This window comes from Dermacentor variabilis, chromosome 9, assembly GCF_050947875.1.
Source record: "Dermacentor variabilis isolate Ectoservices chromosome 9, ASM5094787v1, whole genome shotgun sequence".
NCBI classification, from domain to species: Eukaryota; Metazoa; Arthropoda; class Arachnida; order Ixodida; family Ixodidae; genus Dermacentor; species Dermacentor variabilis.
Genome location: NC_134576.1, coordinates 33,343,071 through 33,366,965, shown reverse-complemented (window position 1 = coordinate 33,366,965; position 23,895 = coordinate 33,343,071). Strand labels below are relative to the sequence as shown.

The 23,895-nt window shown below is 49.6% G+C and overlaps 1 protein-coding gene across 1 annotated transcript in view; it reads right to left on the bottom strand.

Annotated features, from left to right (window-relative positions):
• The window catches only part of LOC142592592 (chorion peroxidase-like), a 154,084-nt gene extending 131,610 nt beyond the window's left edge, over positions 1-22,474 (bottom strand). Inside the window, exon 1 of the mRNA XM_075704126.1 lies at positions 22,250-22,474. The gene's annotated coding sequence lies outside the window, so the exon portion shown is untranslated. The remainder of the gene's footprint in view (positions 1-22,249) is intronic.
• Between the last annotated feature and the right edge of the window lie 1,421 nt (positions 22,475-23,895).

Below are 23,895 nucleotides of genomic sequence, written 5' to 3'. Positions count from 1 at the left end.
CTTGTCGCGTTACCCAGTTGACGACTGTGACTCCTCCAATATTACCAGTGTTGCTTGCGTATTCTCTGTATCACAGCTGCTTCATTTCGCCGACGAGCAATGTCGTGACGCCTACATCAGAGCACTCATGGACCGTTTTGAACACTCTCCGGCCGATGCTACACTATGCCTCTTCGTCCTCCGCGAAGGTACTTTCTACCGTCGTAACCTTCATCCGGACGGCTCTGAGTTCCTACTTGTAATATCTAAACACTTCCGCTCCACCATTCTAGAAGAGCTTCAAGACGCACCAATGGCAGTCCACCTCGGCATATCTCGAATCTATGACAATATACGTCGCCGTTTTTTTCTGGCCGGGCCTTACCCGTTCCGTACGACGTTACGTCGCCGCTTGTGAACTTTGCCAACGACGCAAGAAGCCTTCGCAGCTCCCCGCTGGTTACCTGCAGCCGCTCGATATCCCTGCCGAGCCCTTCCATCGTGTCGGCTTAGACCTTCTTGATACATTTCCGGAATCTACATCAAGAAACAAGTGGGGTTGCAGTCGCGGCGGACTACGCGACTCGCTACGCCGTAACCCGCGCTCTTCCGACAAGCTGCGCAACTGATGTTGTGGACTTCCTCCTACATGATGTCATTTTGGTGCATGGTGCTGCGCGTCAATTGCTAACAGACCATGGCCGTACGTTTTTGGCCAAAGTCTTTGACGACATCATGCGTGCCTGCTCAATACAGCATAAACTTACCACCTCCTACCACCCTCAAACGAACGGCCTCACTGAGCGTTTGAACGGCACCCTCACAGACACGCTATCCAAATAAGTTTCAGACGACCACCGTGACTGGGACCTGGCTCTACCTTATGTTACCTTTGCGTACAACTCTTTCCGTCTAGAAACTGCTGGTTTTCCCCCGTTTTACCTCTTGTATGGCCGAGAACCCACGCTACCACTGGACACTGTGTTTCCGTCCACCACATCTTCAACTAGCGGTCATGCCCGTGATGCAATCGCCCATGCTGGCCATGCTCGCCAACTTGCGCGCGCTCGTCTACATGAGCCACATGAGCCTAAAGTAGGCCTTTGTGAAAAACTAGTTTCCTGTTACACAGGGCGGTATCGCGTGCTCCGCCAAGTGACCGATGTCACCTATGAAATCGCTCTAGCCACGCCGACTACGTCCTCCGCTGTAACAACCAGTGACGTTGTCCACTTCGCCCGACTCAAGCCCAGACCTCTCCACGCGCCTTGCATATTTAACAGCACCGTGACGGCGCTTTTGCCGCCGGGGGGAGGGGGGGTAGTAATACGATATTATCCACGAGATGCTCAAGAGACGAGCCGCCGCGAGAACGACAAATTGGGTCTGTGCCCTTCGCCAGAGCGAGTGTCGGCCTGGCTCTCTGGCTCCAGTGTAAATAGCCTGTAAACAGCTTCTTTCATCTGTGTAATCCACACGTAAAAATATGTTGTTAGTGCGCTGTATTCTTTTTTAATTGGAATAATTTACGGCCAATTGCCCACAATGGCCCTGTAGCCATGGCCTCGTGGTTGAGAGTCCACCTTGGCTGCGGGAGCACGTGTGTTTTTAAAAGCATACGCCGCCGCCGATTATAGAGATGAGCACAGGCGTGTCCAGACATGACAATCGGTCTTCTTTAGCGAGGAACTGTCGTGGGAAAGAAAGCCGTGCCCTGAAAAAGCCCCGTCAAACCCTGCGGGAACAACGAAGTCCTGAACTGCGCGCCGTACATAGAGGTAAACCAACCAAGCAATTATGTAATGTGATGGCAAGCTTGGCTGTTCCATCACCAAGCGTTCCGACTCCGGTGCGCACTACCCCTTTAGCGCCGATGCCAGCCGTCCTCCCCCTACCCGCGCTCTCTCTCGTCGGCGATGCAAGGTCTCGGTTTCTGGGTCGCTCGCTGGCCGATGGAACGCGACCGACCGGCGGCGCCCCCGGAATGCTCGCTGCGACTCTCGGCGGGGCCGGGCCGGCAACCAGCAGCCCCGTCTGTCCAGACCGGGCAGGTTTCTGGGCGACCGCTGCGCTCGCGGGGCACGGGGGTAGCGGGGTCAAGGTGGCGGCGGAAGACAGAAACAAACATTCCGCGGCGCGAGCAACGCTTGCCGACGTGTGGCCGAACAATGAGACGAATCCGGTCGCTCGTAGTATAATGTGCAGCTAGGTTACGATTCCGTAAAGAGCTTCCAGTAATTGAAGCTTGTCATAAACAAAAAATATGCGTCATGTGTTTAAGCATGCCTTTGTAGGCATCCTTGGACAACCCCACCCCTCCTCTTATGCCCATTTTCTTATTTTTTATAGGGTTTCCGCACATTAGCCATTTACTTTCTCGCCTATGCTAAACACGCGCGCACGTGCTATTTGCGTCTCATTTTTCCTGTATTTGTTGTTCCTTAAGGTTGCGATCGTCACCGTAATATTTTCATTTGGCAGGTGGCGCTCTTTTAATCGCGCTTGTTCTCGATGTTTCTCGACCTTTAACTTTCACGCCACGGTATCCGGATGTAAGAATGCTACCTGAATGTTTATTAGAAGTAGCACACACTTGTAAAACAGTAGCTGAAACAATAGCGTGTGTGCAAGCCACCACCTTTCAGAATGAATACAATTGTCCGAGCTGCAATGAACAACTAAGAATCACTGATTTCTGATGAAAGGGGAAACCTACCAGACACTCGAATGCAGCCCGAAGCTACAAAGAAAACCCATACAGGTTTTTTTCAAAAAGAAAGCCTTGCAGCTTAAGAAAAATTTGTCTTCGTCTGGAGTAATTCAAGGCCACACAAGCAAGAATTTTGAAGTTGAGAGTATGACGGAAGCCCGTCTGGTCGGGATGATGCATAGTTAAAAGGAAGAGGTCTGGACACCGACCAAAAATGGTTTAAAATAGTTATTTACGTTTCGGCTCCCCCACGGGAGCCTTGTTCACAATGAAAGAAGCGGCAGAGCTGGCGCCCCTTTTTATGTGCGTCTCAAAACATGATTGAGGCACCTGGCATACATGGGCGGCAGATTGCCTTCGTTGCGATTAAGAGTGTGCGCCGTGGTTTGGATGATTAGGGACTCAAGATAAAGACGCGAAGAATGATTTCGTTCCTTGGCAATCACACGAGATTTCTCCCAGTTAATCTTATGTGATGTGGCTGCGCAGTGTTCGGCCAAGGCATTCGATGCAACGTGTCGTTTCTGGACGTCATTCATGTGTTGCTTAAGTCTTGTTTTGAAGTTGCCGGTTTCACCGACGTAGACATACCGACAGTCCGCACACGGAATGACATACACCACGCCTGGGAACTTGTCCTTTTCCAAAGGGTCTTTCACATGCACGAGCTCGTGTCTAAGTTTCCGGGAGGGCACGTGCGCAGCCTGCACGTCAAATGACCGCAGGACGCGTGCAAGAGTCTCGCTTATGCCGGAGACGTACGGAATCGAAGCCCGTCTTTCGGGGGTCCAGGCAGGGTGGGTACTGTGCGAGCCAGCTGGTGCCCTACTGGGTCAATGACGTACTCAGGGTATCCACAAGCCATTAATTCCCTCCGCACAAGTGCATTGTCCGCCATGTGGTCTTCCGCTGTTGTGCACACGTTTTTTGCCCGACGAAGAAGAGAGCCGACAACAGACCTCTTTTGCGAAGCAGGGTGCACCGATTTGTAGTTTAGGTAGCGGCCCGTGTGAGTGTGCTTCCTAAACACCTTGAATAACAGGTTTGGCCCTTCTCGCTGCACAAGGGTGTCCAGGAACGGCAGTTGCCCTTCAGGTTCCACTTCAACGGTGAACTTGATTGCTGCTTGTATATTGTTTAGGTGAGCCGTGGAAGGGTCAAGGTTTTTCCTTTGCAAAATACTGAAACAGTCGTCGACATATCTGAGGAAGGCTTTAGGTGCCGGTGTAAAGGAGGACAACGCTTGAGCTTCGATAGCCTCCATTGTTAGGTTAGCTACTGTGACGGAAGTCGACGCACCCATTGCTGCTCCGTGTACTTGCCAATAAAATTTCTTCGGGACGTGAAATACGTATTTGATAAGAAAAATTTTAGTAGCCTACCTAGGTCATGCACATCGATGGGGGATCTGTCAGGCAACGTCGGGTCTTCGTCAAGGGCGGCGATGCAAACTTCCACGGCCATGTCTATTGGTACGCTTGTAAACAGTGAGACCACGTCAAAAGAAACTAAGACTTCCCTGGGGTGGACGCTTGTCCCTCTAACCTTTTCAATGAAGTCGTACGTGTTCCGTATGTGCGTGGCACGTTTTCCAACGAGTGGCGAAATGATTCTGTGAAGAAAATTTGACAGCTTGTGGAGCGGCGAACGTGGGAAGTCCACAATAGGGCGCAGGGGAATGTCGGGCTTGTGCACTTTCGGTAGGCCGTATATTGCTGGAGCAGATCCATTGTGGCAAATCAGTCTGTAGTACAACTGCTTGTGCTGAGGCGGCACCATACGGAAGACGTCGGCGAGCAGTTTCTGCAGGTCCCTCTGAAGCTTGGGTGTCGGGTCTCTTGCGACGCTGGCGTACGTGTGAACGTCACTCAATAGCAAGCACATGCCTGATAACAGCTTCAGGACCCGCTACCCCACCAAAACGGTTTATCTACAATGGGTGCGTCCTTCGACCTCGTTCATACCGCCCAAGCGTCGTATACTGTTACCAGTGCCTACAACAAGGCCACATGCGTGCATCGTGCCCTAACCAGGCTCAGATGCCGACAAATGAGCCAAACACATCCCAAGCATTCCGATGTGGTCGATGCAAATCCAATGACCATTCAATAACGGATCGCGCTTGCCCAACGAAACGTAAGGCTCAGAAAAGTAAATGCGGCGTTCGCAATTTTCGCCTTATTCCACATACCCAGGACCTGTTGGTGTCTCCCCACCGCTTCGCTCCGCTAACAGAAGAGGATGAAGCTATCGAAGAAGGTGACCCTTCATCATCTAGGGGGTATCTACTCGTCAGGCAACCTACAGTGATGTTACTAGCCGGACTCGTTAAAGACATTGTGCGTCTACAACAACGGCCCAGGAGGAACTTAAAAAACGAATTGGGTGACATCGATCGCAACATCGAAAGATTGCAAACGGAATTATCCAAACTCAACTCTCGCCGAAACCGCCTTGTCACTGTGAACACTTCGTCGACAACAAATAGGTCATCCGTGGCACAAACGCCTCATAAATGTCCTCCACCAGTGCCGGTGTCAGGCATTGCGTCTGTGCGTGAACCTGCGCCTAAACTCGCCTCCGACCCGGCATCGCTTCTGCGTTATGTCGTGCAACAGTTACAGGAGCACTTATTATGATGCGGACCACTCCTGCGGAGCAGTTATTATGATGGCTGCCATAATGGCCTCTAACCCCCCTTCATATATAATTCAATGGAGCTGTCATCATCATCATCATCAGCCTGGTTACGCCCACTGCAGGGCAAAGGCCTCTCCCATACTTCTCCAACAACCCCGGTCATGTACTAATTGTGGCCATGTCGTCCCTGCAAACTTAATCTCATCCGCCTACCTAACTTTCTGCCGCCCCTTGCTACGCTTCCCTTCCCTTCCGTAACCCTTAATGACGATCGGTTATCTTCCCTCCTCAATACATGTCCTGCCCATGCCCCCCATTTCTTTTTCTTGATTTCAACTAAGATGTCGTTAACTCGCGTTTGTTCCCTCACCCAATCTGCTCTTTTCTTATCCCTTAACGTTACACCTATCATTCTTCTTTCCATAGCTCGTTGCGTCGTCCTCAATTTTAGTAGAACCCTTTTCGAAAGCCTGCAGGTTTCTGCCCCGTAGGTGAGTACTGCTAAGACGCAGCTATTATACACTTTTCTCTTGAGGGATAATGGCAACCTACTGTTCATGATCTGAGAATGCCTGCCAAACGCACCTGGCACGTTTAACCTATGAACCTCGCAACGTTTAACGCTAGAACGTTATCTAGTGAGGCGAGTCTAGCAGTGCTATTGGAGGAATTAAAGGGCAGTAAATGGGATATATAGGGCTCAGTGAAGTTAGGCGGCCAAAAGAAGCATATACAGTGCTAAAAAGCGGGCACGTCCTGTGCTACCGGGGCTTAGCGGAGAGGCGAGAACTAGGAGTCGGATTCCTGAATAATAAGAATATAGCTGGTAAACTAGAGGAATTATATAGCATTAACGAGAGGGTGCCAGGTCTTGTTGTGAAACTTAATAAGAGGTACAACATGAAGGTTGTACAGGTCTACGCCCCTACATCCAGTCATGATGACCAGGAAGTCGAAAGCTTCTATGAAGACGTGGAATCGCCGATGAGTAGAGTGAAAACAAAATACACTATACTAATGGGCGACTTTAATGCCAAGGTAGGCAAGAAGCAGGCTGGAGACAAGGCAGCGGGGGAATATGGGATGGGCACTAGGAATAGCAGGGGAGAATTATTAGTAGAGTTTGCGGAACATAATAATATGCGGATAATGAATACCTTCTTCCGCAAGCGGGATAGCCGAAAGTGGACGTGGAGGATCCCGAACGGCGAGACTAGAAATGAAATAGACTTCATACTCTGCGCTAACCTTGGCATCATACAAGATGTGGACGTGCTCGGCAAGGTGCGCTGCAGTGACCACAGGATGGTAAGAACTCGAATTAGCCTAGACCTGAGGAGGGAACGGAAGAAACTGGTACATAAGAAGCCGATCAATGAGTTAGCGGTAAGAGGGAAAATAGAGGAATTCCAGATCAAGCTACAGAACAGGTATTCAGCTTTAACTCAGGAAGAGGACCTTAGTGTTGAAGCAATGAACGACAATCTTGTGGGCATCATTAAGGCGTGTGCAATGGAAGTCGGTGGTAACTCCGTTAGGCAGGATACCAGCAAACTATCCCAGGAGACGAAAGGTCTGATCAAGAAACGCCAATGTATGAAAGCATCTAACCCTACAGCTAGAATAGAACTGGCAGAACTTTCGAAGTTAATCAACAAGCGGAAGACAGCTGACATAAGGAAGTATAATATGGATAGAACTGAACATGCTCTCAGGAACGGAGGAAGCCTAAAAACAGTGAAGAAGAAACTAGGAATTGGCAAGAATCAGATGTATGCGTTAAGAGACAAAGCCGGCAATATCATTACTAATATGGATGAGATAGTTCAAGTGGCCGAGGATTTCTATAGAGATTTATACAGTACCAGTGGCACCCACGATGATAATGGAAGAGAAAATAGTCTAGAGGAATTCGAAATCCCACAGGTAACGCCAGAAGAAGTAAAGAAAGCCTTGGGAGATATGAAAAGGCGGAAGGCAGCTGGGGAGGATCAGGTAACTGCAAATTTGTTGAAGGATGGTGCACAGATTGCTCTAGAGAAACTGGCCACCCTGTATACGCAATGCCTCATGACCTCGAGCGTACCAGAATCTTGGAAGAATGCTAACATAATCCTAATCCATAAGAAAGGGGACGCCAAAGACCTGAAAAATTATAGATCGATCAGCTTACTGTCAGTTGCCTACAAAGTATTTACTAAGGTAATGGAAAATAGAATCAGGAACATCTTAGACTTCTGTCAAGCAAAGGACCAGGCAGGATTCCGTAAAGGCTACTCAACAATAGACCATATTCACACTATCAGTCAGGTGATAGAGAAATGTGCGGAATATAACCAACCCTTATATATAGCTTTCATTGATTACGAGAAAGCGTTTGATTCAGTCGAAACCTCAGCAGTCATGGAGGCATTGCGGAATCAAGGTGTAGACGAGCCGTATGTAAAAATACTGAAAGATATCTATAGCGGCTCCACAGCCACCGTAGTCCTCCATAAAGAAAGCAGCAAAATCCCAATAATTAAAGGCGTCAGGCCGGGAGATACGATCTCTCCAATGCTATTCTCAGCGTGCTTACAGGAGGTATTCAGAGACCTGGATTGGGAAGAATTGGGGATAAGAGTTAATGGAGACTACCTTAGTAACCTGTGATTCGCTGATGATATTGCCTTGCTTAGTAACTCAGGGGACCAATTGCAATGCATGCTCACTGACCTGGAGAGGCAAAGCAGAAGAGTGGGTCTAAAAATTAATCTGTAGAAAACAAAAGTAATGTTTAACAGTCTCGGAAGAGAACAGCAATTTATAATACGCAGCGAGACACTGGAAGTGGTAAGGGAATACATCTACTTAGGGCAAGTAGTGACGGCGGATCCGGATCATGAGACGGAAATAATCAGAAGAATAAGAATGGGCTGGGAGCTGTCGGGGTCTCGCTAACAAGGTTGGTGAGCCCCGAGAACCCATTCGCTTCGGCTTACTTCGAGCTTGGGCGTTCCTCCTGCAGGAGCAGAACTCTCTTCCTCGAATCTCGGGGGTTTACTAGCTACGCAACACCTTCCATCACAGATCGCCGTGCGTGCATGTCAGATGATAAACCCGGCAAATCAGCTATATATGTTCGTGCCTCTGTCGTTCAGACGGCTATACCTATGGTGACATGGTGCCCTGCGTGGCAAGAGGTCATGGCTGTAGAGGTGCAACTCTCTCAGTGTGCTGGTGTGCTCGTGTCGTGTTATGTGCGTCCCCACTCATGACAGGCACCCCGTCTTCGTCTAGGGTGGATCAACTGGCTTCGTCGGCATCTTTCTGGCTGTCCTATTCTCATCGCCGGTGATTTCAATGTTCCTCGCTATGGGGACACTCTATGTCAAGTGAACTTGGACGTCTCATCCTTGATACTCTCACCCAGAACAACTTCAGTCTGATTAATGACCTATTCATGCCTAGACGACGTTGAAACCACCCACAAATGTCACCGTATTCACCGGACCTGGCCTGCTAGTTGGGCTATCAGACCTGGCATCGGGAACCGGACTGCTGGGGGAGTGATCACCATTCCATTCGGCTCGGCCTAGCCCCTCAGAAAACCGACCACCTCCGTCGCCAATGTAGGGTGATCGAATGGGACACGTGTCGTGCTTCGTTATCAAGGGACGCTCTCGCCCCTCTATGCGACCCAATCCCAATGTTACAATCGGCGGTCAGAACAGCCACTTTAACATCATGGGTCGAGGAATCTCGTCCGGCACCAGATCTTCGACTCATACAGCTATGGGCACAGCGTCGCCAGGCAGAGGTTCATGCCAGCCGACAGCCAGATTCCGTGGAGGCTCAACTCCGCCACCGTCAGCTGACAGCTGCAGCTAGACGCCACGAACGCCGCGCCGCCTCTCACGTCAACTCTGGTTGGCCTGGTGCTCTTCGCTAGGTCGAACCACCAGCGCCGCCTCAGTTTGAAGAACGTTCCGAGCAATGGAAGTTCGTGGACGCTCTCCTGACCCGGGTTCCGGAGCGTGCTTCGCGTCTGGCAAAACCGCAGACGTCTTTGCATTTGACATGGCACAGGCATTATTTCCCGGTTATGGTTCGCAGCCACCTGTTGTCTCCGCCCCATTTACGCTTCCGCTGAGTGCAGGGGCACTCCCATCAGCTCACGCTATCGCTGGGAGGCAGTCTCCGATCACGGTGGCTGAATCTATCGCTGCAATAGACCAAGCCAAATTGAAGACTGCCCCGGGTCCTGACGGCGTGACCTATGAGGGGTTTAGAAACCTAGAAGGAGCCACCTTGAAAGCTGTTCTCATCTCGTTAAACACTGCATGGCTGTCAGGAGAAGTACCGGAACACTGGCTGCAAGCAGCTATAATCGCCATCCCAAAGCCCGGCAAACCTCATGACAACATATCGAATCTTCGACCAATTTCTCTTATGTGTACATTATGGAAATTGTTGGAACGCATGGTGGCTAACCATCTCCAGTGGTGGCTAGACGTGCATCACTGGTATCATCCGTCGCAAGTTGGCTTCCGCCCCCCACCTTGGTGCAGAAGACGGCCTAGTCACTTCTCCTCTATGGTTTTGATTGGTGGCCAATTGACCCGAGTGATGTCCGTTCTCGGCATGGATGTGTACAAGGCATACGACTACGTCAGCCTAGCTGCCCTCGTTGAAGTGCTATGCTGGATTTACTTACCCGCCCACATATGCAAGTTTATTCACAGCTTACATCTCGTGCATTCGCCATCCGCATCAACAAGGAGAATGTGGGATCCTTTCGGCCACATCGCGGTGTACCGCAAGGGTCAGTGCTGGCCCCCATGCTTTTCAACATTAGCCTCCTACCCTTGGCATTGCCGTTGAGCGACATTGCTGACTTGCACGCACTCATTTATGCGGATGACCGTCCTGGACCGTCCACCCGTCTCTCCAAATTCAAGCCACAAGGTTACAGCTCGCTCTTACAAATACAGATCAATGGTGTCCTTTTGTAGGACTCACGTTGTCGCCTCAAAAGACGGCTGTGCTTCAGGTCGCGAATGCGCGCGGCCGCCGTGCGTTTGACACCACCCCTATCGTCCTTCTCTTGCGCGGAAGCAAAATTACAATAGTCAACTCACTCCGAGTCCTCTGCCCGCACCTGTACTGTTCCGGCTCCGCCGGCCCCTGGATTCACACAGCACATCAGAAGACATATCCTAAATGCTGTAACTCATCCGCAGGATTTCTCAAAAGTTTGGTGGTGCCACAACCGCCATCGTCCGCCTCCTCATACGTACTGTGCTACAGCCAAGATTGATATACCAAGCCCAGTTTCATCACATGACACGAGCAGAGTGGGACCGCTTGGAATCTACCAATCGAGCAGCAATGCAGGTTATTACGGGCCTCCCACAAATTACGCCCATTCACGCACTCCAGGCCGAGGCGCAATTAAATGCGCTAGACGAACTGGTCCAACAGCGTCGCCAAGCTCGTTCCGCAAAGTGCCATAATATCCCTGAAGCCGCAGCTCTAGCGAAGTATATGGCCGGCAGTTCAGTGATGCCCTGCGATTCCTACCCGTCACGACCACCGTGGCTTTATCAGCAAGTTACGGACAATCGGCCTCTGACTCGAATACACATGCGATCCGTTGGCCACCTTAGTAAGCCGAGTATAATAGCAAATAGCTCATCAACTACCAGTGCGAGCTCTTCCTGTAGACATGTAGCGCATTTCGACGCTAGTGTGAGGGATTATCACGTCATCACGGCTATCGCTTGTCCGGAAATCTTGTCAGAAATAGCAACCTGCTTGTATGCTTGCTCCCCTGCCTGGCCGTCGACACAGGCGTAGATCATGGCAATCCGAGACCCAATATCCATCCTCTGTCCGTTGCTTCCGCCGTCTAGTAGACACATTGACATCACTGATTTCTCAGCTGCTATCCGTTGCCTGCGGCGTGTTCTGAATTCCGACGTTTTGGCACAGGAGATTCAGGACACAGTGGAGAAATTACCCGTTACAGTAGGTGTACAAAGGATACGTCGCAATGCAGATCCCACACAAGCCTTAGTGGATGCAGCGAGCCATAACAAACCTTCGCGTCCACTTCAACTGGCCCCCACCTCTCCGGAGACAAGGCTCCTCACAGAAAAAGAACTCCTTCGGCGCGCCACGCGAGCACTTGTCCCTCCGTGCAGCACCGACCTCCCTGGTGGCCTAGCGCGCTGGGAAGAGGTCTTTCTACGAAGGTTATGCCTCCGTGTCACCCTCACCCCTGCGGTAACCTGGTCGTGGTCGGCACAGTACCGTGCCTCCATCAGCGATTCCTGCCCCTCCTGTCCCGCTCCTGCCTGCGAGGTGGACACTGGGCACCTCCTCTGGATTTGCCCCTCTCTACATGCCCTCCGCCAGAAACACCTGCTTCGATGTGGACCACCCCCAGGTCGGCCGCCAGATGTAGACAGTTGGATCTTGGGGTCCCACCACCGGACATTGCTGGACTTCCTCCGAGAATCCGGCGTGTATCTACACATTTAAATATTTCGTTATGCCAGAAGGCACGCTGTCGCAATAAAAAAAAAGCCAGACAGCGTCCACAGAGGGAATAAAATTTGCGCAGAATTCATCGACGATAATTGTCAATGTAGGTGAAAAGCCGAAGGCTTCGAGAAAGCTATTCGCTTTAATAAAGGAAGGGTCTATTGATCCATATCTGCCATATATTCTCAGCAGTGCGGATGTTTAGGTGACGTTTGTTGTTTCATCGCGTGATTCTTCGAGGAGAGCTGTTATCCAGTAGCCAGTGACGAGAGTGTGGTGGACAACACGTGGTCCCAAAGAAATACATATGACAGGTGGCCTTCGGTAACGAACCCAGGCCTCAGAGCAAGCGTGCGTGCCTTTTTGCGTCACCACCTTTAGCCCAAACTCCGACCAGCACGTTCCGACTGCGAGCCGCCGACCGCAAACCACCGACAACGAAAATAGGCGATAAAGCCAAAGAAAGCTACACGCTTTAGTACTTAAATAATGGCTGGAAACCAATGCGAGGTATGCGGGGGAGGTAGATGAAGAACGAGCTAACGGTAGCTTACTGTAGGAGCTTCGTATGCAAAGCTCTGTAGGGAGTTAAGTGTCTGGTGCAACCCCGTAGCCTGTCCCAGTCCTCGAACGATGTCATCGCCTTAGGCAGGTATCCCGGTATGCCTTGAGCCCCTCGCGTTGCCACACAAGCGAACAACCTGCTTTGGCTCGCGTGACGCTGTGTCGCCATATCGTACGCTATCGTAGATAAGCAACTTCCGGTCAACACAAGCAATTTGCCGACTTTCAATAGGAGCGATGATAGTACTAAGTCTCGTCGAAGTCAGTAAAGTACTTGCATCGACCTGACCTTGCGTACTTGAGCCCAATTATGAAAGCGTTTCGTTCGTAAGCGATTTCTGCCATTGGTTGGTTTCTTCCACCAAAATGTATTTCATTCGATCGAACAGAATTTTCGCTTAGGAGCAGTTCTAGCGTCAGAGATTTCCGTAAATGCGGCCGCTGCAGTAGTAGTATACACGAGGATGCCACAGAGTCGCGCGAGCGTAAGTGGTTTGTCCGCTGTTCTTATCTGCGAGCGCAGACACACGAAGAGTGAAAAGGGGGAGAGAGATTTAGTTTCGGTACAGAAATGAAGAAAATGAAAGGCAGGAAGAAGAGAAACAAGGCGGTTTGAGCCTTAGAACGTGAAAGAGTTGGCGGGCACTTCTTGGTTGAGAGTGCAGCGCCCTGCAGCTGCACGCGGTTTGTTTCTTGGCGTCTTTCGTCCCCGCGGCCGTCGGCCACGGGAGCCGCGTGACCGCACGTCCTCCCCCCCCCCTCTCGCTCGCTACCCTTTCCCAGGCCGTGCCGCTACAGCCGCCAAGGTGAAGCGAGAGAGCCGGGTGCGGGTGGGAGGACGCGGCGGCGCGTGACCCGGCTGTGGCGCGTGTCCTGCGTGACCGCTTGCCCGCTCACCTCGCCGTGGGCAACGCCGCTCCCCGCCGCATCCGGTGGTTGCGCCGCCAGCCGTGTTTTCTGTTTCGTCGTTGACTCGGAAGAGGTTGCACCGTGCAACTCTCGTCGGGGCCTTTGTATGCGGGGATGGGTTTTCTCAGGATGCGACGGGGCGTTCTTGAAGAAGCGAGCCGAGTCGCAGATGCAAGAGGAAAGAGACAGCGGCCATGTGCGCTTGCGACCTCCGCCGCCGGCGCGACACGGATTCTCCAGAAAAAAATGTTCTTACGCTACATCTGCTCGTGGTAACAGGCAGGATTTACGAACCAAAAGCTTCGCGAATTTCGTCTAAGTTTTGTTAAACGGTGCTGCCTGCGCGGGTCGCCTGTGCGCGCCGCAGATGAAAACAGCGTACGCGATTCTGAGACGAGAGAACCGCATAGCAAACCGGTGGCTTTTTAACTATAATGCTGACTGCTTCCTACGGATGGGCAATAAAAACGCACGAAGCACGAGCTAAACGAACCGGGTAGGGAACTCGGGACGACAGGGTCGCAAAGAACTGTACATACGTGCCAAGTCGCACTGTGCGACTCGCGCGCAAGGACACCTGTCCACAGCAATCAAGCGTTTTTTAAGCCCTGTTAATGGCGCCGCGTAACTTTTCATATATAGCACAGCAGACTCGCATTGACCACCTGCCTTTCTCTTCCACTCCCGTAGGCATAATGTTCTGTTTTATCTATTACCGTTATCATCACATATTGGTCCACTGCACCACGAAAGCTTCGCCTAGAGATCGTGCACGTACGATGCCAGCTGACTCCGTCAGGTGCCTAGAAGCTGCCGTATATCACCCCCCCCCCCATCTATATATATATATATATATATATATATATATATATATATATATATATATATATATATATATATATATATATAAGTAGCCTTACAGATTTCATGAAATTAAAATTGAAATTGACTGCTTTTTCTAAGGCTATCGCATGTCACGCAAGCATTATACGTGCAAGATTCCAGGCCACTGACATGGACATTCCCAAGACCACTAGTGGGGATTCAGATATCCGGAATTATGAAGAAATCTCACGTTTCCTCCATTGGCTTCAAGCAGCTCACCCTGTCCCATATATTTACGTTATATAGTGGGACTGTACAAGTATATACCGATGGTTCGGTCACGCCATCTGCCACAACGGCCGCATTTGTGATCTCACAACTTGGAATTACTCAACGATTTCGATTAGACCACAAATCGACATCTACGGCAGCGGAACTTGCGGGAATACGGGAGGGTGTCCGCTTTACGAGAACGCAGACACCTCATAAATGGACGATATTGTGCGATGCCAAATCGGCGCTACCGGCGCTAAAATACTTTTTAAAGAAAGAACTACACTACCTGCTCGTGCTGGAAATCGTCGAACTTCATCACAGTGCCGAGTTAAGGGGCCACGTGATCACCTTTCAATGGGTGCCTAGTCATTGTGGTGTTTCTGGCAATGAACTCGCTGACAGTGAGGCAAGATCGGCCTCCTCTTCCTCTGATGAAGTACGGATTGCCTACTCGCGGCCTGACACCAACTCCATGATCAAGGCACTCGTGCAGGACCTTACAAAGGCTTACAGAGCCCACTATGACAACATTCACAGACGTCTGCATATGATTGACTCAGGTGGTAAATTCTGTTTGGCCCCGAAGCTTACACGGAGCAAAACATCATAGCTACACAGGATTCGGCTCGGCGTTGCTTTCACCCGTCGCTACGCGCACCTGATCGGCCAATCGAACAGCCTTGATTGTGAACACTGCCAGATGCCTTAAATACTGCTACACGTACTGTGCGACTGCCCACCATATATGCTGGAGCGAAGGACGTTAGACAGTTTCCTAGCCAGCGTTGGCAGGCAACCACTGTCGGAGGAAGCTATCCTCGGCCCATGGCCTGACACTGCAATCTCAATGCGTGCAACAAAAGTATTGTTGAAGTTTCTGCGGGACACTGAGCTCAAAGAGCGGCTCTAGCAAGACAACTGTCTCATGTACATAAGCACTCACCAACTTCTATTATCATCATCATCCATCCCAATACTTTCACTCCCCTTCCCTGTTCCCCAGTGCAGATTAGCAGACTAGAGCGCACTAGCTCAGGTCGACCTCTCTGTCTTCCCTATCAATAAATTCTATTCAAAAATTAAAATTAAATTAAACGTAAGTTATGCGGCCAGGGGAGGAGCTTTGCGCTCACCGTCTTGCATGCGCGATACATATTAACCGAGGTGAAGATTCGCAGGGCGGATATCTCGGAACCCGGGCATGCGCTAAAGAGATCATACCAAGTTTAATTGCGTAGGAATAAGATCGACGCTAAATTTTCGGTACAAACATGCCGGCTTATACTGCAGTCTCTAAAACAGTTCATAAATTCATTTTAATTCATTTGGTGGCCGCCGGTGCAAATTGTGCACAGTATAGAAATCTGTTCGACTTGGTATTGCTACATGATTAACAAAAACGGTGTTCTGAAAACGTGTGTCGCGACGGCTACATTCTTCGCATTCGTTGTGACAACTATCGCCTCACTTTGCGTCCCCCTGACCTCGTAATTTATGTGCAAAAGTGTACTTCACCCACCTCTCAGCGCCTAAACATAAGAAATCTGTGAAGCTTACTACTGATCAATCTAGCGCTATTTTCGTTTTCTTTCGAACTGAACGTTGCGACTGCCGACCGCGCGGGCTGTGCTGCTGTGGCACGGACATTTCCTGGTTACTGAGAGACATCGCGAAGGCGGCGAGAGAGTGAGACAAAGAAAAAAAAAAGAGAGAGATCAGGAAAATATCGGCAGCAAATCGTTGGCTTTATGCGGAGGTCGTCGGTGTGGCTTGCGCTGGCTGCAGGTTTCCTTTCACGCTCTCTTGCTTCCCTCTTCGTGACTATTTCAGCATTTCAATTGTAGACCACAGTTGGTTTGCCTTGTGCTTTGGTTTCATCGTCGGTTGGCTTTATACGGTTGTGACCAACAAAAATCAAGCCCTTCGGTTGCTCTTCTTGTTATGAGGAAAGTAAGCAGCTTACACTGTCAGAGTGATTTGTTTATAAGCCTGTTTCTTTAAGCAGTCTCGGTCCCTGTAAGCTAGGTGTACCGCACGGCATTGCCTACGCCATAGATTGACAGTAGCCCTCAAGAACATTGCGAAACATTAAACAAAACATCAGCCCCAGTGTGCTTCCCGTAGCTTCAATATACATGTGCTCCGTATCGAAGGTATCTGAAAATATGGCCACGTGTCAAGTTTACCGATACAGAGCGCGGCCTGAGAAGGAGTACGACTGCATAGCTATCGTTTAATCATCTCTGAAAGTGCCGGAACGTATTCCTGTTTTCTCACACCGAAGTCAGAAGAGATTGCCGTTAAGTAAGCGGTGGGCTTTCGTCTCAACAATGGAGAAGTGAAGATGGCACGCCCCTTGCCCCACAGACCGATAGTGCTTTTTTTTCTTTCAAAATATGTTTTCATAAGAAATATGAAATATGGGGGGATAATCTTTAAGTTTTTAAAATTTCCGGTTGCAGACAACATCATTCTACTCCTTGAGCTGTATTACTAAGAGAGGCGGACATTGCTTGTACGAGAAATGGAAGCATGCGTTCAACTAAAAAGAAATTGCCTCGCCATCCCTGCCCTGCGGAAGTGGATGCCCAGCGAAGCTGTTGCAAAACTACCATTACAACTGCTGAGGGGGGCGCGCAATGCTTAATTTATGGTTTGGATGCTTGTTTTGATCTTGTTCTTTATTGAAACGTTACGCTGTTCTGTATGTTGTATGCGTGATTCCAGTGAATGGTTGGATGGATGCATACAACTTTCTTGTACGTCCGCCAAGGTTTGACGCGGCCCGGGCTCAGGTCTCCCACGGGGAACGTCAAGGCCCTGCCTCAACGCCGCCTCACGGGCTTGCTGGATTGCCCACGTCGGGATTCCGAGATCTGAGCTGCGCAGAGCGGCGGCCCACCTAGACGACAGGGTCTCCGGAGTAACTGCCATCCGTCCTATAACTACATTGCACTCCCACAGCATGTGTTTGAGTGTTGCTGGTCCTTCCTGGCACAATTTGCACGTGTCGTCCTGATGGTTATCTGGGAAGATACGTTTCAGACGGAATGGATTAGGGAAGGTGTTTGTCTGGAGTTGTCGCCAGGCGACGGCCTCCCTGCTGTTCAATTTGGGACTCGGTTATGGGTATATCCTTCTGGCGTTCAAATATGCACTGGTTATGTCGTTGTATCTGGTGAGCCTGTCCCTTCTGCTCGAGAAGCATTCGCTATCGTGCGTCGCGGTGGGTGCGGCGCGGTGGGTCGCTATCTGTGCGGCGCGGTGGGTCATGTCTCGCGCCATCGGTGCGGCGTCTCGTTTAGGTTCGGTAGCGCGTCGCCTTCCGTGGTGACGTGCGCGGGGAACCATATGATTCTCGAGCTCGCGGTTTTGGATCTGCCCGCTTTGGTCAGAATGGACAGGGCTTCCTTGGAAATTCGACCTTTGGCGCAATTCTTTACTGCCGTTTGCGACTCACTTAGTACGACTTCGTATTCCTGTTCTGTGAGGGCCAGCGCAATCGCTACTTCCTCCGCTATTTCCGAGTGTTTGGTGTATACACTGCAAGTGGTTCTGATTTTTGACGCTGCGTCTATGACTACGGCGGCGTATTTTTGGCCGTTCGCATATTCGGCTGCGTCGGCAAAGCGCGCGTTTCTCTCCCTGCCGAATGAACGGAGCAGAGCCTCGGCTCTTGCCTTTCTTCTACCTCGGTTGTAATCGCGGTGCACGTTTCTTGGGATGGTGTCCACGGTAACGGTCTCTCTGATTTTGTTGGGGATTTGCATTTTCTGGCCGTGCTGGTTGTGGTACGTTATGCCGAGCGTGTTCATAATGTACCTTCCCGTCGTGGTGGTCGACAGGCGTTCGAGCTGCGAGATGCGTTGTGCTTCGGCTATTTCGTCTAGGGTGTTGTATATGCCCAGCTGAGCCAGGAGCTCGGTGCTCGTCGATTCCGGGAGGCCCAGGGAATGTATGCACTGTTCGCTTCACTTTGCTGAGCGCTTGTGGCCCCCGCCTTACAGAGGTATGAGCTATTGCCTGTTTTGGTTGCTTACGGGGCTATCGGTCATTACATTTTTGCTTGCTTAGGGGGCTATGAGCAATCGCTCATGATGATAGGTGCTTGTTTTGAGCTTGTTCTTTATTGAAACATTACGCTGTTCTGTATTTTGCATGCGTGATCCCAATGAATGTATGCGCTGTTCGCTTCACTTTGCTGAGTGCTTGTAGCCTCTCATTTACGAGGGGGATGATGAGCCATTGCTGATTATGGTAATTTCTGCTTACGGACGGGCACTAAAATACGTGCCACCGAAAGGCTAACAGCTTCACTGTAAATAATGACTGGTTAACTTACTAGGCACATATGGGACACTTTATGGGCATATGGGCACGTTACGGCACATATGGGAATTTACAATGTGTATCCAGTGAGTTTGTTAGGCGTATCTCAAATGAATTTCCAAAATGAAATTAGTCTGGAGATATGTGCCATTAAATTCGCCGTAAAAATGCACTGTTGTTTCTCTTATTTTTTTAACACAACACTCTTTTGTGCACTGAAGCACGAAACTTACCGAAACGCCCATGTATTTCGTCCCACACTTCGGGAAATATTCTGAAACTGGTGTCATCGGGAAGATTCATGGGTACGTCTTGCAAACTCACCGGCTACAATTCGCAAATTGAAATTCGCGTGGTAAAGTCCTACATTAATAAGTTAGTGTATTTTCGTAAAGTAGTTAGCTATGTGCTTAGATTTGTCACGCTAGTAATGTCCACCTGCTCGAGTAATCGAGCTCAAGGAAAAGAACTATGCCATCCGGCATATAGGCGATATTTAAAAATCCCTGAAAAAGCAAAAGTGATCACTCCGTGTGCCACTGAAGTTCCTCCCATTTCATGACGTCACCGGCGTGCGGGGAAGCTCGTACTATACAGCGAAGCTATACGTAGGCGAGTTCTACAAAGGTTTCTGTGCGGATGCACATTGCACAGAGCGGGGCCGGTGTGGAAAAGTCGGCGCGGCACACAGGAAGATGCGTCGGGCACCGCTTACAGCATAGAAGTATTAAGCTCAGGCTAAGCCTTTGAAAGGACTTTGCCGGCGCAAAATAAGTGCACCCGATGTAGTTAATCTCGGATAGATTTCTGGCAGTAGCAGACAGCACTCCTGACTTCAGAAGGATGCGTGCGAACTCCCTTAAACAGATTCGCCGCCCAGAGGGCGCGGGTTGCTCGTATTTACACGAATGCGCTTGGTTTGCACCAACCGCAGACTCTGCAGCCAGAGGTTTCTGTGTCAGTCGCGGTGTGTGCAGGAGCTGCTGTCCCCTGCATGAGTAAAACGAAGGGCTGTGCACGGCGACACAAGGTCATTGTGCGCAGCGGCTAGAGAGCACGGGGTGACCTTGGGAGGCACGTACACGTTCCTGTAAGTGTGCCCGCAGCGACCGTTTTGCAGTGCGCGTTGTAAATTTTACGTATTGTTCTTTCTTTTTTTACGGGTCTCTCTTTGTTGACACTTAGGCAGTCGCCGCACTGGCGGTTCTCGGAGCCCTCCACAGAGCCGTTATCGTCTCTTTCCGCTCCTCCATTTTTTTGAAAGGCCCTCTTCGAAGCCGCAAGAGAGGAGGGCGCTTTGCCCCCTCCTCCTTCTTATGATACGCGTCTCCGCAAACCGTCTTTCACTGCGGCAGACGCGGCGCTGAGCTTCTGAAACTGCTTTCCCAGCAGTGATTGGCTACTGGCCAGGACCTCGGACGGCATCGAGAACGATATCGGAAACCTTTCGGCTGCCGCGAGACGTACAACCCACACTCGCATGGCCATGCAAGTGTGGGTTGTACGTCTTGCGGAAAACACTGTACAGTCAGCAGATGACTACAATATTGCAGGCGAGATGCGGGCTTCGACTAACAGCCACGACTCCTGTCTAAGTCCTCTGGCCAATTTTAACTTATTGAAAACGCGCTGAATCACCGTGCACTTCAGCGTACGCTTATAAACGTGGGCGAGCTTCTACTAGGTTAAGCAACGATGCATAAAAATCTGCGATGTGGAGAACTTTACCTGCTATAGGAGTTACCTTAGTACTATATATATTGTTCTTGTGTGCTATATTGTGCTTTAATTTGGTATTTTGTTCGATTACGTACATACCTGCCCTGTTGCACCCTGTAGTGGCCTACAACGTGAAATAAATAAAATTTCATTTGGTCCTGCCGGTGGGTCTACGTCAAAACGAAGAAAAGAATACCGGCGAACAAGAGGCGTTGCAAATGTATGCGTGCAGCATATATTGTTCCGCGAAGGACGGAGCGAAAGGAGCTCTGGCGCGTTCTAGTTGCATACGCGTGTACGCTATACCGAACTGATGGGCACGTAGCAACGATGAGGCTTCGACTGGGGCTGAGTGCTACGATATCGTTTTATTTACTGGGCTACGCAAAAGAAAAAAAAAGACTGACACACATGTGCGCCAACTTTCAACTGTTTATCATTCGCTAGCGCGCTCCAAGTATTTACACGATAGGGTGATCGATCGATGACAGAACGACGTAGTAACGCGTTTCCGAGCAGCGAAGGGCATGAATAGGAGAAGCAATTGCTGGCCCAGACTGGCAGGCTAAACCTGCATCAAGCAAACACTTTTAACCAACCAATTAACTAACATGAGCACACACATCACTTCCATTTTGAGAGGACCTTGGTGGTGGTCGCTGCCGAGTATTTCTGTATTCTGTCGGTTCTTTTTGCGACACGGGTGGGGTCATGAAAGGCCGTTCTTCGCCAGCAATCATGGCTGGAATGCATGTTGCGAAAGACTACAAACAGAAAAGGAATTGGAAAAGGTTGCCAGCGATAAGTACTTGCGACATGTAGCCAGCATTATACCAGGTCACCCACGTAACTTGAGCCAAACCTTAAACATATGCAAATGCCACGTAGCTGGACAGAACCAAGGTAATGCTGTTTGCCGTCGCTTGGAGATACTCAGATTACATTTTACATTCCGCCTGACAACATAATTAGTATTAACTATTTAATAAACTTCTCAAATCTTATAGTTAGATAAAAAGTGTCAATAACAAAATTTGACAGCAACTTGAAAAATTCCCGATACAGCTTTCTATTGCTCGATACGTGCTACATAAAAGTGTTCTTCTTAGCATGAGAAAAGTCCTCAAATACACGAAAAATGCCTCGAACGACTAGTCGCGCGGCAATCCATTATTTATTATTACTTGTACTACTACTACTACTACTACTACTACTACTACTACAACTACTACTACTACTACTACTATAACTACTACTACTACTACTACTAGCTACTAGTGAGTCAACTCCTACTACTACTGTGTTGGTCTTCGACTACTAGTAGTGTGTTGCAAAAAGGGGCGATAAGAGGAGGAAATGATGATGATAGTGATGTTGAAGGCAATATTAAGAAGGCAATGAAAAAACCTGCCAGTGTCGCCAGAACAGACGAGCTACTAGAATCGCTCCGTTACGCTAGCTCCCGATAAATGCAACCGCTGTTTCACTCTAATCCGAGACTTCGACAATACCAAACCCAAAAGCGCTGTCTCTCTCCCTCCACTTTTTCTCCATTCCGCAGTACATTCGCTTATACTTGCATGCTACGTCGTTCACGTGATAGGAAGGGCGAGATGCGAGAGTCGCACAAGCGTAATCTTTGAATCCGAAATAAGCAGCCCCCGTAATCCTTTTGGAGACCTTGACCCACGCGAAGACCGATTCCCGAGCCGAGCGCGAATTCACATGGGTTGGGGCGGCGATAAACCAGGTCGCCGGGCGTGCGCTCACCGTCCGGGTAGACCGGTGGCGTGATCCGCGCGTGGCAGCTGAGGGCCTTGCCCCAGCTGGGATGTTCAATATTGTTGCAGGAGCCGTCCAGGGAGCGGTAGGGGTCGGACGGATCGCACTCGGTCGGGTACAGCCTGCCGCACAGCTCCTTGCGCGTCGACACCGCTTCCAGCTCGCTCAAGTCCAGCTTGGCCACGGCGTGTTGCACCTCTGTCTTGGACGCGTTGTTCCTGCGAGTGGGGAACGTTGAAAACAAAAATAATGTGGGGCATTACTCATTAAAGCAATCATGCAGGTGCAGCATGCTATGTAGCGGGGAACTAAATATTATTTTCCACCATCAGGAGTTCTTTAACGTGCTGTAAATGCACGGTGCACTAGCATTCTTGTATCCCGCCCCCGTGGAAATGCAGGAGCCGCGGCGGAGGCTCGAACCTACAACCTGGAACTTAGCAGCGCCACCAATGGCCACCAAGCTACGGCGGCGGGTTCAGTCTGACAGTATTCGTGACGAAATACGCTGTCTCAATGCTGCCCTCTTAGCTTTGTATAACGTAGATGTCGGCTAAACGTGGACGATCGTTGTAAATATTTTCTGCTAGTCTAAATGGACGACTGGAAGATGTGCCGCCGTGTACAGATAAACATGTTTACATGGCGGAGGCGTGTGGGCCTAGTTCCGGCTAACAGTGATTGTTTGACTGAAACAATGTTCGTCATATTTATTTATTTATTTATTTATTTATTTATTTATTTATTTATACTGAAATCACCAAAGGTGGTTTTAGCAGGGTGGTACAATAGCCATGCATCAATGGCAAGCAAGCAGGATAAAAAGAAAAGCACTCATGCTAACAACAAGAAACTCACAATGTTTACACATCTCCCTGCAACATCATGGTACACACACGCGCACCAAATTGTTCCCACCACCCAGAGGGAAAATGAACATACATTAATCACAGTAAGCAATACAATAACAACAGGATATAGCTGCATATCTATAGTATACAAAAATACAGTATGAACTACAGTTACTCAAGAGAGCAGTACAGTAACTCCGCACAGGAAAGCTGAAGATACAACAGAGGAATGCATAGTTTACAAACTTAGAACTTTAGTACAGACAATTTAGAGTACGAGACATTCATGAAAAGGAAGTTCAATAAAAGAAGCTTAACTACAGGCTTCTAGATAAAGAAAAAGCCAGTAATGGCTCTGCAGTCCCTGTATCATTACTAAGCTGATTCCAGCCTGCTATTGTATAACCTCCCTGCCTTTCTCTCATTTGCATCTCTCTTTCTCTCTCTCTCTCTCTCTGCTAATATACGTGCAAAAAAAAGAGTGCTTGAATGTATTGTGTTTGGGCGAAATGGATTGATTGTTAAGTTATGCCTCTGTCTCGTGGCGTCTACTGTAGAGAATGACAATATTTTACTTACATCGACCTTAAATTGTCCATTGATCAATTGATATAAAAACTTCAGTCTGGAACAGCGATTTGTTTTTCTAAACGCTGAAGATTGGCTTTTTTTTTTAACAGATCCGTCACTGATGGCCCGGAGAAATTATTAAAGACAAAGCGCGCATCTGTTCTTTGTACTTTATCTAGCTGATTAATGCTACTTTTGGTGAAAGGGTCCCAA